At 50.0% G+C, this 12,555-nt stretch overlaps 2 non-coding genes across 2 annotated transcripts; both read right to left on the bottom strand.

Moving 5' to 3' along the window:
• Positions 1 to 862: 862 nt before the first annotated feature.
• Positions 863 to 934, bottom strand: TRNAE-CUC (transfer RNA glutamic acid (anticodon CUC)). The gene has a single exon. It is a non-coding gene; the product is annotated as a tRNA-Glu (tRNA).
• A 203-nt stretch (positions 935 to 1,137) lies between these two features.
• TRNAN-GUU (transfer RNA asparagine (anticodon GUU)) lies at positions 1,138 to 1,211 on the bottom strand. Its single transcript has one exon. It is a non-coding gene; the product is annotated as a tRNA-Asn (tRNA).
• Positions 1,212 to 12,555: the final 11,344 nt, after the last annotated feature.

Here is a 12,555-nt window from a genome sequence, read left to right as displayed (position 1 = left end):
GGATCTACCCCAAAATGGCATCAATAAAAACGTCAGCTCGGTGCGCAAAAAATAAGCCCTCACCCAGCCCCAGATCCCGAAAAATGAAAACGCTACAGGTCTTGGAAAATGGCGACAAACGCAAAAAAACAGTTTTTCATAGAAATGTTTTAATTTTTTTCACCACTTAAATAAAAAATAAACTATACATGTTTGGTATCTGCGTACTCGTACTGACCTGTAGAATCATATTGCCAGGTCAGTTTTATCATATAGTGAACATGGTAAATAAAAAACCCAAAAAACAATTGTGGAATTGCACTGTTTTTTTGCACTTTCATCACAAAATGGAATTTTTTCCCCGTTATCCAGTACGCTATATGGTAAAATCAATGATGTAGTTCAAAAGTACAACTCGTCCCGCAAAAAACAAGCCCTCATACGGCCATATGGACTGAAAAATAAAAAAGTTATGGCTCTGGGAAGAAGAGGAGCAAAAAACGAAAAGGAAAAAAACAGAAAAAGATGTCACAGCTCTATAAGCCACAAGGATGAAATAAACAATCCTGGTATTGAACTGGTTAATGGCTAATTAGGCAGGGGTTAAAAGGTGGAGCAGAAAACAAGGCACCTCATCAGGGGCATATTGCATCAGTTTTTTTTTTTTTTTAAAACTGGAGTACAAAATTAAAAATAATTAAGTGTATCCAGAAATAATAGACACAGTGTCATGGCTGCTCTATGCATACAATTGCCAGGAGATAGAACCTTCTGCTTTGTTGCATCTTTTCACAAATCTCACATATATCATCAATCATCAAAAAAAAAAAAACCTTCCTCTGCATTTTATAATGATATAAAAATAAAAAAAAATAAAAATTACTTCCCTGACCGGGAATCGAACCCGGGCCGCGGCGGTGAGAGCGCCGAATCCTAACCACTAGACCACCAGGGAGAGTTGTAGGAGGAAGGTAAAAAAAATATAGAAGAGGAAGTACAGGTCTGTGTGACCACACCATGCTTAAAGGAATAAAGCATTTCTTACCTTGCTGACATACATTGTGAAGCATTTCTCTATAAATCATTCATATGAAGTGTAAGTAAAAAATGTCAAATGACTCTAAAAGAAAAAATAAATGATTGAAAAAAAATAAAGTGCGTCCCTGGGTGGGCTCGAACCACCAACCTTTCGGTTAACAGCCGAACGCGCTAACCGATTGCGCCACAGAGACCCCATACAAAGCTTAGGCTTCAACACACTGCCTTAGCTGTAAGCCTACCAGCAGAGGGCGATAGTAAGCTCCTACAGGAGGTGATTGCGTGACACTACAGAGAAGACAGCCGTCATGTCGTCCAAAGTGATTGTGCAGACGCTGAGGAGTCTGCTGGAAAGTTATTGGGGCTGCAGGGAATGCTAAAATAGCCAGCAAAACACTAAATGAGACATTTAATAAAAAAAAAAAAAAAAAAAAAAAAAAAGATTAATATATAGAGATATACATTTATTTTATATTATATAAGTTTTGTTTTTTAAAGGGGTTGTCTGCTACTTGAACAACCCCTTCTCGATCAGCATGTTTGCCCCCAGTAAAATAACAACACTTATACTCACCTCCAGTGTCCGCACCACTCCGGCGCTGTCAACACTCGCTCTCCCTGGAGCACGCGTGGGACTGTTATGTCACACAAGCCCTGCGGCCGATCAGCATGTTTGCCCCCAGTAAGATAATAATATTTATACTCACCTCTCCGGTGTCGGCGCTGGCTCTCCCTGGGACACACGTGGGACTGTTATGTCACACAAGCCCTGCGGCCGATCAGCAATGGAGTCACTCTCTTCTACGGACAAATCATACATCGCGATGAAGTCAGGGCTGCGACTGGCCGCTCACTTCCTCTTGATGTCTGATACGCCTGAAGACGGGGAGAGTGACTCCATTGCTGATCGGCTGCAGGGCTTGTGTGACATAACAATCCCAGGTGTGCCCCAGGAGAGTGAGCGCTGACAGCGCCGGAGCGGTGCAGACACTGGAGGCGAGTATAAGTGTTATTTTACTGGGGGCAAATATGCTGATAGAGATGGTGTTGTCCAAGTAGTGGACAACCCCTTTAAGCATAGTCACTCCCCTCACACTGCAGACATTTTTCATTCTTGTTCTTCCGTTTTTGTCTCCTCTTCTTAGAATAGCCACAATTCCACCATTTTTTTGGGGGGGCTCTTGTCTTTACAGCTTTCTTTGTAATAATTCTTCAGGTCAGGACGATTACTGCGATCTCAACTTTGTTTTTTTTAATTCTTATATTCAGAACTTTTATTTATTGCCTCCATTTTTTGAGACCCGTACGTTTTTTTACTTTACCATTGATGGAGCTGTGTGAGGGTCTGGTGTTTTTTTGCATGGCGATTTGTTGTTTTTTGCTGCGACAATTTGGGTGTACTTACAAAATTTTGATTTAGAGAGGGATGAGAGCATGCTCTGAAACGCCAGAGGCTAAGTGTGCGCACACACAGTGTCAGTGCGCGCGCACAGTGTCAGTGCGCACACACAGTGTCTCATTCCTCTGTTCTGTCAGCATCTGCCACCCGCTACTGTGTGATCCTGTGCGCAGCGATCTGCCACTGCAGGCAGGAAAGAGTGATGTGAACACACCTACACACACTGACACTCAGGGCCAGGATGAGGGGTAGGCAATGGTAGGCACCTGAATTAAGTATTACCTCTTGCTTCTCGGGGGGAAGTGTAGCGCCCCGAGGACTCGGCCGCTACAGGGGTATTGCACCTCTGCACCTCTGCCAGAGGTGTGATATTCCACTCCCAGGTAAGGATGGCGTATGGACCAGGGCTCAGTTAGCTGCATACAGCACACACACCCCATTTCCGAGGGACAGCTCAACGGTGCTCCCACTAGACAGAAGTGCAGGCACGACCGACTATGTCCCTGCCTGGAGTGGGGAGGGGGGTGGAACACCCAGTGCTGTAGGGGCAGATAGGGGTTGGTTCATGAGCATAGGAAGGAGCCCATTGGTTGCTGGTCACCTGGGCTCATGGCTAGAGGGAGGTATAAAAGGTGGGCACCATCTTAGTTCTGGGTCTGTTCAGCCAGAGGAGAAGACAGGGAGTAGAGGCTCTGTAGGAGCTCTACTCCAGGAGGGCCTAGTGAGAGGCCGAGGAGGAGGAGAAGGGGAGCTGGGATTTTGGCTCATCTCAGCTCCAAGAGAACGGAACAGAAAGGAACAGAGAAAGAGAAGGAGAGACAGAGAAACAGAAGGGCTCAGGAACAAGAAGGTGGAAGGGACCCTAAGAACCCACGAGAATCCAGGGTGAAGGGTCAGGCAGATTTAGGGTACCGGATCCCAAGTTGGTGGAGGAGAAACTACCCTCAGCCAAAGACCGGTCATCGTGATCATCTATTGGTGCGACACCTCATCAAACCTGCTAGGAAGGCACCATATAGGACAGCGGAGGACGGGGCCCACGTTTAACCGCACGAGTCCGCAGCAGCTGGACAAAAGTGGGTCACTGGTGAGGCAGGCCAGAGAAAGGATTAAAGGGGGTCCTGTGCCATGCTCCTGAACTGCCTGGGAGTTGACCGAGCCCCTCACCTGGTGGACGCAGCACGGCTCGGGCGGTCACTGCCGACGGAAGTGACCCGGAACAAACGAACTGTGAGTAAAGACCCTGGACTGTAACTTGTTGTCCGTGTGCTCCTTCACTCCTCCGGCACTACCGGTACTGGGACCTTCACCACCATCACTCCCACCATCCACTTCACTGCCCTGGGGCCGCACTCTTCCCGTGGGGAGTCACACCATCCCAGCTGCATTCATCATCAGCCCCAGCGGACTGCCTTGCAGCGGCGGTTCCTAATAACCGCAATCCACGGGTGGCGTAGTCGGACATTACTTGAAGCACGTAGCAGACTACCATTGGCCTGACCACCCTGAGCCGCGGGACCGGGCCGCCACTACTACTATCCCCATCGTTCCCCTATCGCCCGGATCCGCGTGCCCCACGGCCCAGGTGGCGAGTCAGAAGCATAATTTAAAAACAAAATCAGTAGCAGTGCTGTGTCTGCGGCGCACGGCACCTTCTTCCGTACGCCAGCATTCAGCACACTGATGACACACAGGTGAGCAATGCTGGTGATTCACTGCCTTTGGTCCAGCCGCCATTCTCTCTTCATGAATACAATTGATGTGAGCACCAAGACAGAAGCAGAGGAGCTCTAATCAGCTCCCTGCTCCGCCGCTAACTCCGGCAGGCCGCAAGCTACTTGCAGCCTACGGCTTGCTGGAGGATGGTGCCACGGTCTGGCAGTGCAATGACATCAATGCATCATGCCATTCAGCGCCAACTGATATACAGCATAGAAAAGGAGATCGGGGCTGCAGGGATGGGGTGCTAGGATTAGTTGGGTATATGCTTTTTTTTTATGTTATTTGGCCACTAAATGGGGGGTTGTGGGGACATCATACTGTATTGGAATATGTGGGGGATGAAATACTGGGAATTGTGGGGACCATACTGTATAGGGGTCTGTAGGGGACATTATTCTGTATAGGGGGCTGTGATGAACATCATACCGCATATTGTAGAGCTGCAGAAGATATCACACTGCATAGGGGGGCTGTGGTGGACATCAAACTGTGTGGGGGACATTATACTGTTAGGGGGCTGTGGGAGACATCATACTGTGTGGGGGACATTATACTGTTAGGTGGCTGTGGGGGTCATCATACTGTGTGGGGGACATTATACAGTATATAAGGGGCTGTGAGGCCATCATACTGTATGGGCGGCTGTGGGGACCATCTTACTATCTGGGGGCAGTGATATACATCATACTATATAGAGGGGCTGTAGTGGATATCATACTGTATGAAGAGCTGTGGTAGACATTATACTGTATGGGCAGCTGTGGGGACCATCTTACTATCTGGGGGGCAGTGGTATACATCATACTATATAGAGAGACTGTAGTGGATATCGTTCTGTATGGAGAGCTGTGGTGGACATTATACTGTATGGGCAGCTGTGGGGACCATCTTACTATCTGGGGGGGGCAGTGGTATACACCATACTATATAGAGGGGCTGTAGTGGATATCGTACTGTATGGAGAGCTGTGGTGGACAATATACTGTATGGGCGGCTGTGGGGACCATCTTACTATCAGGGGGGGCAGTGGTATACACCATACTATATAGAGGGGCTGTAGTGGATATCGTACTGTATGGAGAGCTGTGGTGGACATTATACTGTATGGGCGGCTGAGGGTGGCACAGTTTCGAGAGGGCGGCATGATGGGCAGTTGTCACGGGTGTGTCGCCACGAAGATCGTCACGAGTACACAGCCTGACTTCTCGCAGCTGACTTGTTGGTGCTTTGTGTTTTTCGGCAGTGAGGGAGTTAATTCTCTCTCTCTCTGTGCTAGACGAGGTCCAGCCTCGCCCAGCTGCAATCAATACTGCTGTAGTGAGACTCCTTCAAATGCCTGCTGGTCTGTTTGGGAAGTGTCGGTGAAAGCATTTCATTCAGACTAACAGAGCGGATCGTGGTGTTTGGAGTTTCTGAGATAAGTGTATTTGGAGTGTTTTTTCCCTTCCTCGCTTTATCATTTATCTCCTTTCCCGTTGGTGTTCCCTCTGTTGTAGTTGTGTAATTGTTGTATGCAAGGTGGTTTTGGTTTTTCCCTTGTACTGTCTCGTTCGTCTAAGTACTGTGTGTGGGCATATTATTACTTGTCCCCTTTTGTTGTGATCGGGGTCCTTCTCAGGACTAGATTACTTAGGTGCAGGGATCCTCAGGGGGTAGGGGTTACGCTGGCGGCCTGGACCTCTGTACCTTTAACAGTACCTCCAGGTTGAGGGACTAGTCAGGGCCCCAGCTTAGGGTCAGCTTAGGCCCCCTACCTCCAGTATACAGAGACAGCGTGACATTTTCACCAACCCACTTAGTTTTTCTCCAGCTACCATGGATCCAGTAGCCGGTCTAGCTCGGCAGTTGCAGAGTTTGTCCATGGAGCTGGCGGACATTAGGTCCAAGGTTTTGCATCCTCAGGAGCAAGCCGGACCAGAACCTAAAGTAGCTCTCCCTGACAGGTTCACTGGGGGGCGGGACAAGTTTTTTGTTTTCCGGGAGGCATGCAAGTTGTACTTTCGGCTGCGGCCTCGGTCATCGGGGAGTGAAGAACAAAGGGTGGGAATTGTCATCTCGCTCCTACAAGGGGACCCACAATCTTGGGCGTTCTCTCTTCCCCCGGGCTCCCCGGCTCTCCAGTCAGTGGATAGGTTTTTCGCTGCTCTGGGACTCGTATATGATGACCCAGATCGGATCTCCCTTGCTGAGTCTAAGTTACGTAGGATCCAGCAGGGAGATCGTCCGGCGGAGGAATTCTGTTCGGAGTTCCGTAGGTGGGCCACGGACACCCAGTGGAATGACCCGGCTCTTAGGAGCCAGTTTTGTCATGGTTTATCTGACAAATTACAGGATGTGTTGGCACAGTATGACTCTCCCGCGTCACTGGAAGCTGCTATGGCCCTTGCTATTCGCGTTGACAGACGGCTTCGGGAGAGGTGCGGGATAACTCTACCCCCTGTGATGACTCCACCTCCTACAAGGTCCCCTCATATGGTGGTTCCCCTGGTCAGTCCAGAGGAGCCTATGCAATTAGGAGGGACATCATTTCGGGGGAGGGGACCGGTGGTGCGCCATAAGACAGGAAGGTGTTTTTTCTGCGGGAGAAAGGGACATTTTATTGGGGGGTGTCCATCCCGTCCCTTGCAGAGTGAAGAGTCATCGGAAAACTGTTGATCCCAGGTTGTGTGGTGGACGGCAATCTGGGAGTAGGTATTTCGTCCCTAGGTTCGTCTCAGTTTCTCGTACCGGCGGAGGTGGTGGTGGGTACGAGAACTGAGAGGATATCTGTTCTTCTGGATAGTGGGGCCGGGGCTAATCTGGTTGATGCTCGGTTTGCCCAGGTTCAAGGTATGCGATTGAGTGAGTTGGCTAAACCCATCCCCATATTCTCGATCGATGCCAGGCCTCTCGGTCAGGGAAGTTTTTTGCAAGCTGTGCATGACGTAAAACTTCAAGTGGGGGCGATACATAAAGAACTGTTGTCTTGCTACGTGTTGGAGGGTCTTCCCACTCCTATAGTGTTGGGCCTTCCTTGGTTAGCTAAGCATAACCCGGTTATTAATTGGCAAACCAGAGAGATAAGCCAATGGAGTAAATTCTGTAATAAAAACTGCATGAACACGGTCATCGGTGCGGTTACTCCTTGGGTCTTACCTCCATTTCTGGCGGACTTTGAGGATGTATTCTCGGAGAAAGGGTGTCAGGAACTACCTCCTCATCGCGAGTATGACTGTTCTGTAAAACTGCTCCCTGAGGCCAAGTTACCTAAAGCTAGGTTGTATAACCTTTCTGGTCCTGAGAGGCAGGCCATGAAGGATTATATTTCAGAAAGTCTGGCTAAGGGGCATATTAGACCTTCATCTTCACCGGTGGCTGCGGGGTTCTTCTTTGTTAAGAAGAAAGATGGAGGCCTACGCCCTTGCCTGGATTTCCGTGAACTTAATCGGATTACGATCCGAGATCCGTATCCGCTCCCACTTATTCCCGATCTCTTTAATCAGATCGTGGGCGCCAAATGGTTCTCTAAGTTGGATCTCAGGGGGGCGTACAATCTGATTAGGATGAAGGAGGGGGATGAGTGGAAGACGGCGTTTAACACTCCGGAGGGGCATTATGAGAACCTTGTCATGCCATTCGGTCTGACTAATGCCCCGGCGGTGTTCCAACACTTTGTTAATGACATTTTTCGCCGCCTGGTGGGACAGTTTGTTGTCATATATCTGGATGATATCTTAATTTACTCGCCGGATCTGGTGTCTCATCAGGAGCACGTTAGGCAGGTGTTACAGATCTTGCGGGATAATAAACTGTATGCCAAATGGGAAAAGTGTGTGTTCGCCGTACATGAACTCCAGTTTTTAGGCTTCCTGGTTTCAGCGTCCGGTTTTCGTATGGACCCTGGGAAAGTGCGGGCAGTTCTTGAGTGGGATCGGCCAGAGAATCTTAAGGCACTACAACGTTTCCTGGGGTTTGCTAATTATTACCGGAAGTTCATTCGTAATTTCTCGTCCATGGTTAAGCCTCTCACAGACATGACTAAAAAGGGGACGGATTTTTCTAGGTGGTCTGACAAGGCTTGTCAAGCATTCTCCTCCTTGAAAAAATGTTTTGCCTCGGCACCCATACTCATTCAACCTGATGCGTCACAGCCATTCATTGTAGAGGTAGACGCTTCCGAGGTAGGGGTGGGAGCAGTATTGTCACAGGGTTCGTCCCCTGGTAAGTGGCATCCGTGCGCCTTTTTCTCTAAAAAATTGTCGTCCGCTGAGAGGAATTACGATGTCGGCAATAGGGAACTCTTGGCCATTAAGTTAGCTTTTGAGGAGTGGCGCCATTTTTTGGAGGGGGCAGTCCATCCGGTCACCGTCATCACCGATCACAAGAACCTGCTATATCTGGAGTCCGCGAAACGTCTGAATCCCAGACAAGCTAGGTGGTCATTGTTTTTTACCAGGTTTAATTTTGTCGTTACATATCGTCCTGGGTCAAAAAATGTAAAGGCGGATGCCTTATCTCGTAGTTTCCCTGGGGCCGGGAATACGGACGACCCGATTCCTATCCTTCAGGAGGGGGTGGTGGTTTCGGCAGTATGCTCTGAGCTGGAGGAGGAGGTATTGGAGGCTCAGGGGGACGCCCCTGTTGGACCTCCGGGGAGACTGTTTGTTCCAGATCAGTTGCGACAAAAGGTGATCGAGGCACACCATAACTCAGTTTTTGCAGGACACCCGGGGAGTAAAGCAACTGTGGATCTCCTCTCGCGTCGGTTTTGGTGGCCTAACTTACATAAGGAGGTGGTAACTTTTGTCGCGTCCTGTGGGGTTTGTGCGCGCTCTAAGACCTCACATACCCGTCCGTCTGGGGCCCTCTTACCTTTGAAGATCCCGGAGCGTCCTTGGACTCATCTGTCTATGGACTTTATTACGGACCTCCCTCCGTCTTCGGGTAAAACGGTCATACTCGTTGTAGTGGACAGGTTCAGCAAGATGGCACATTTTATCGCTCTTCCGGCTCTCCCTAATGCTAAAACTCTTGCGCAGGTGTTCATTGGGGAGATTGTGAGGCTTCACGGGGTACCCTCCGAGGTGGTGTCTGATCGGGGGTCTCAGGTTGTGTCCAAGTTCTGGAAGGCGTTTTGTGCACGGCGGGGGATGCATTTGTCATTCTCATCGGCTTTTCATCCTCAGACCAATGGTCAGACGGAACGTATGAACCAGAGCTTGGAGACATATCTCCGGTGTTTTGTGTCAGAGAACCAGGAGGACTGGGCTTCTTTCTTACCTCTGGCAGAGTTTGCTCTTAATAATAGGCGGAGCGAGTCCACTGGTAAGTCCCCGTTTTTTGGGGCATATGGTTTTCACCCCCAGTTTTGTACTTTCAGTAGGGGGGGCTCTTCGGGGGTTCCTGAGGAGGAACGATTTTCCTCATCACTCGCTTCAGTATGGAGAGGGGTGCTGAAGAATCTGAATACTATGGGGAACCGATACAAACGTATGGCTGATAGGAGGAGAGTGTCTGGTCCGGACCTAAGTGTGAACGATCGGGTATGGTTGTCTACCAGGAATATTAAACTTAAGGTTCCCTCCTGGAAACTGGGTCCCAGGTTCATCGGGCCGTACAGAATCAGTTCTATTATTAATCCGGTGGCATTCCGTCTTGACCTCCCCCCTACGTTTAAAATTCACAACGTGTTCCACAGATCGTTGCTTAAGAGGTATGTGGCGCCGGTGGTACCGTCACCTTTACCTCCCCCTCCAGTGGTGGTCAATGGTAACTTGGAGTTCCAGGTATCGAGGGTCATCGATTCACGCTTTAATCGCCGGTCCCTTCAGTACCTGGTTCATTGGAAAGGGTATGGTCCTGAGGAGAGGATGTGGGTTCCTGCGTCGGATATTAACGCAGACCGATTAGTTCGGGCCTTCCACACGACTCACCCGGATAAACCTGGCCCTGAGGGTCCGGAGGCCCCTCGTAGAAGGGGGGGTACTGTCACGGGTGTGTCGCCACGAAGGTCGTCACGAGTACACAGCCTGACTTCTCGCAGCTGACTTGTTGGTGCTTTGTGTTTTTCGGCAGTGAGGGAGTTAATTCTCTCTCTCTCTGTGCTAGACGAGGTCCAGCCTCGCCCAGCTGCAACCAATACTGCTGTAGCGAGACTCCTTCAAATGCCTGCTGGTCTGTTTGGGAAGTGTCGGTGAAAGCATTTCATTCAGACTAACAGAGCGGTTCGTGGTGTTTGGAGTTTCTGAGATAAGTGTATTTGGAGTGTTTTTTCCCTTCCTCGCTTTATCATTTATCTCCTTTCCCGTTGGTGTTCCCTCTGTTGTAGTTGTGTAATTGTTGTATGCAAGGTGGTTTTGGTTTTTCCCTTGTACTGTCTCGTTCGTCTAAGTACTGTGTGTGGGCATATTATTACTTGTCCCCTTTTGTTGTGATCGGGGTCCTTCTCAGGACTAGATTACTTAGGTGCAGGGATCCTCAGGGGGTAGGGGTTACGCTGGCGGCCTGGACCTCTGTACCTTTAACAGTACCTCCAGGTTGAGGGACTAGTCAGGGCCCCAGCTTAGGGTCAGCTTAGGCCCCCTACCTCCAGTATACAGAGACAGCGTGACAGCAGTATAAGGACAGAGTGAAGAGGAGGTACAGTATGAATATAGAGAGGAGGTAGCATGAAATGAGAGTGTGGCGCCCTGCTGCACACTATTGCTACAGAACCCAGAAGGGTGCATGGATGGACTTCTCCACAAGGGGCCCTCACACATTCACACACCTCCACCCTACCACCTCAGACCAGCAGAGGGAGCCCCTTAGGGATATATATAGGGAGGGTGGAGCCAGGCAGCGCAGTCAGTCAGAAGTTAGTCCCTCAGTCAGAGAGGGACAGAGCTCAGAATTGAGCAGAGAGCGTGCTGACGCTCAGAGAGCTGCGAAGAGGCAGCACGCTGGCTGCTGTGCTTAGGCGAGCCAAGGCCTACAGCACGTGTGAAGGCCTAGTGAGGGCCCTGAGTGGGCCGAAGGCGAGAGGAGAAGGAAGAAGTAGCGAGGGGGGCAGAGGAGCATACCAGGCTCACCCCGATATATATACCGGACACTGGGTCCGCGCCTACAGGGACCCCTTTACACCCAGTAGGAACCACCGGAACCCCTGGAGGACTACAGGTCCCAGGTTCACCAAACGCTGATTACAGTACCAGGGCTAGGAGTCACGGAGGCCCCAGCGTCCAGGTAGAGTGATCTCCAAGAGAAGGCCCTACCACCAGGTCAGCAGGTGCAAAGTGAGGCAGTAACCAAGCTAGGCCTAGTTCTAGGCAAGCCAGAAGCTTAGCGAGGAAAGCCACAGATCAAGAGGCCCTATACCTGCTCACTGGGGAGAGTCCAAAAGTGCACCCTTCGTCCGGAGTACCCTGGACCGTGCCTGCAACATCACCAGTAAAGGTACAGAAGCTTACCCTCGTGTGAGTGTCCGTCTTTCCTCCGGGACCATCCTGCCGTCTCTCCCCTGCACCACCATCCATTACACCCTACGCTGCCCTGGAGCTAGCTCTACCTGTGGAGAGCCACACCATCCCTGCTCCCGTAACACCAGCTCCAGAGGACTGCTCCGCAGCGGCGGCACCCCTTAGCCGCGTTCCACAGGTGGCGTCACGAACTTTCCAAATCCCCTATAAATATTCCCCCTTTTTACTGACCGCCGTGGGTCACGGACCAAGCCAGCTACCGTGATATCCCCCACCGGCATCCACAGAGGCCCGGCTGCCGGGTACCCACGGCTCAGGGGGCGCGTCAAGAGCACAGCTTGGAAAAGTGTTAAGCATGGCAGGGGATAGAGAGCATAAGGAAAAACAGTGGAGAGGGGACAGCCATGGCATAAGCTATTGTTCCCACTTAGTAAATTTTAGAGAATTTAAAGAAAGTTAATTCTTAGTTAACCTAAAAACAGCAAAACACTGTTGTTACAGTTTGAATATGGAGATTATGAATATGTTGTTGTGACGCGGTGTGTGACAGAGCAGGCAGGGACAGCAGACTGGTGAACAAGCAAACAACCTTTATCGCGTCACTTGAAGAATATTCCACCAAACATAGATATAATTCCCCAGAGTCTGTAACATGGCAACAAGAACAAATCCAAGGGTGCCACCTGGTAATCCAACACTAAGGAATATAAAACACTGGTCCTTAGAATAGCTTCTCAAATCCAGTAGGATGGGCAAGACAACACAATACCACATGGCCAATGATCCCGTCTCTAATCCAAGTAGTGTCACCAGAATCTGACCTCAGCAGCGGATCCTAGCCCTTTAAAGACACAGCACCAACAACAACCCCCAAACGTGTCTTTTTGATGGTGACTCACTCTTCTGTATTCTATAGTGAAGTTGTAGGTTTGAAGAGGAAAGCTCTATTTTCGCCTACCCTTTGGCTTAAACTCTGCTTTC

This window comes from Phyllobates terribilis, unplaced genomic scaffold (genome assembly GCF_046119375.1).
Source record: "Phyllobates terribilis strain yellow unplaced genomic scaffold, ASM4611937v1 Scaffold_7__3_contigs__length_470593459, whole genome shotgun sequence".
Taxonomy (NCBI): domain Eukaryota; kingdom Metazoa; phylum Chordata; class Amphibia; order Anura; family Dendrobatidae; genus Phyllobates; species Phyllobates terribilis.
Note: the sequence above shows the minus strand (reverse complement) of the source record. Positions and strands in the feature narration are given on the sequence as shown.